At 40.2% G+C, this 2,490-nt stretch overlaps 1 pseudogene; it reads left to right on the forward strand.

Moving 5' to 3' along the window:
* The first annotated feature begins 738 nt into the window (after positions 1-738).
* On the forward strand, positions 739-2,143 carry LOC148697069 (3-ketoacyl-CoA synthase 4 pseudogene; annotated as a pseudogene).
* Positions 2,144-2,490: the final 347 nt, after the last annotated feature.

The following is a 2,490-nucleotide window of genomic DNA, read 5'->3' on the forward strand; positions in this document are numbered from 1 at the left end:
TTAATTTTTATTTATTTTGTAGACACCTCTATCACATATGATGACATATAAATTTTCTTTAACTACTTTTCATGAAAGTAGCTAGATTTTCATATTTGAATATTCAAATTAAAAATTTGAGTAAAGATGCATAAATGAAAAAATTTAATTAAAGTTAAGCAATAAGAAAACCAAACTAAATCCAACAATAATTCAAATTTTTAGACCTGATCAAACTACCCAAAAAATCAAAAATAAAAAATACAAAATTAGAGACAAGTTTTCACAAACTAAATTTTAGATGTGTCTCGGAGTCAAACTCTCTCCATGTTCCTTAGTATAGAATATTGCTTGCGATAAAAAACTAAAAAAATTTGGATGCAATAAATGGGTAAGCAATCCCCATTTGCCTATTTGCAAAGGGACACTAGCAATCGCCCCCAAGTCCCTATCAGCCCTCTCCCGTGTTTCCATTTGAAACGTCCATCACTCCCTCTTCTCTTCCTTACAAATCTTAGACCAAACAGAGACAAATAGTAGAATAGTAGAGTGGTGACAGAACAAACACAAATAGTACACCAAACCCTCTAAAACCTCTCTCTCTCTCTCTCTCTCCCTCTCAATGTTTTAGTTGTATCAACTTTCAACTCCTTATGTTCTCCTTTTCGCCAGATATACACCTCTGAATCTTCTCCGCTAAAAACCCACTCCGTAGAACCCCATAATTTCAAACCCAAGTGCCGGTTTCACAAACCCATCATGTGCATTTCTCCGATCACCAATGGTGGAGTTCAGGGCCGTCGGCTGCTGGAATTCTTGCAGACTGTGAACTTGAAGTATGTGAAATTGGGTTACCATTATTTGGTAACCCATCTCCCGACTCTCTGTTTAGTTCCTCTAATGGCGGTCATTGTCATCGAAGCCTCCCAGATGAGCCTGGACGACATTCACCAGCTCTGGCTCCAACTCCAGTGCAATCTCATCGGTGTCATCATTTTCTCTGCTATGGTTGTTTTTGGATCCACTGTTTACATTATGACCCGCCCGAGATCCGTTTACGTTGTGGACTATTCGTGTTACAAACCCCCATCGCCTTTGCAAGTGAAATACCAGCAGTTTATTGAGCATTCAAAGCTGACAGGGGACTTCGATGAATCCTCGCTTGAGTTCCAGCGCAAGATTCTTGAGCGATCTGGCCTCAGAGAGGAGACTTATGTCCCTGCAGCAATGCATTACATTCCGCCAAGGCCTTCAATGGCGGCAGCTAGCGAGGAGGCAGATCAGGTGATTTTTGGTGCATTGGATGATCTGTTTGCTAATGCAAATGTTAGTCCTAAGGACATTGGTATCCTTGTTGTGAATTGTAGTTTGTTTAATCCAACTCCTTCACTGTCTGCTATGATTGTTAATAAGTACAAATTGAGGGGGAATATTATATGTTATAATTTAGGGGGTATGGGGTGTAGTGCTGGAGTTATAGCGTGAGGACTCATTGCGGAGCTGATGAAAAGGCATTTAGGTGTGTTTATCAAGAGCAGGATGATGCTGGGAAAACTGGGGTTTCATTGTCAAAGGATCTCATGGCAATTGCCGGTGGGGCTCTCAAGACCAACATCACAACATTGGGTCCCCTGGTCCTTCCTGTAAGTGAGCAGCTTCTCTTCTTTGCTACCTTTGTTGCGAAGAAGTTGTTCAACGCGGAAGTCAAGCCTTATATCCCAGATTTCAAGCTCGCTTTTGATCATTTCTGCATACATGCTGGAGGAAGGGCCGTGATTGATGAGCTTGAGAAGAACTTGCAGCTTCTACCAATTCATGTTGAGGCATCTCGGATGACACTCCACCGGTTTGGTAACACCTCGTCTCGTTCGATCTGGTATGAGTTGGCTTATATCGAGGCAAAGGGGAGGATGCAAAAGGGGAACCGTGTCTGGTAGATTGCTTTTGGTAGTGGTTTCAAATGTAACAGTACGGTGTGGGAGGCTCTTCAGAGTGTAAAACCTTCTCCTCATGGTTCATGGGAAGATTGCATTCACAGGTATCCGGTGGAGGCCGTTGCCTAGCAGAGCTCAACGACAATTATTGGCGAGGGACTCGGTGTAAAGGAAAGAAATATTGATAGATTTACTGGTCAATTTATCTTGTTATTTTTCCGTCCCCTTTACCACCATTGTTCTTTTTTCGAATTTTTTATTTACTGGGCTTGTTCCGTTGTATTTGACATAGAGGTCATGATGTTTCTAGGGGTAATTTGGCATTGACTGCTTCAAAAAAAAATTGTTTCTTATGTGTTGTGAGCATAAACAGCTGTAAATTAAAGCAATGAAGTGTTTTATAAACCATAATTGTACAAGTGCTTTTAGCAAAAAAAAAAAAAAAAGAGTGTTTGTAAAATTTTTATGTAAAACAGCTGTGATTTTGTTTTTTTTTTGAAATTGAAATATGATATTCATCGATAGCAATTGAAAACATACGAAATTGACAGAAGGGTGCATAATATGAGCCTCGATT

Source organism: Pyrus communis, chromosome 5, assembly GCF_041283825.1.
Source record: "Pyrus communis isolate YQ-2024b chromosome 5, ASM4128382v1, whole genome shotgun sequence".
Lineage (NCBI taxonomy): Eukaryota > Viridiplantae > Streptophyta > Magnoliopsida > Rosales > Rosaceae > Pyrus > Pyrus communis.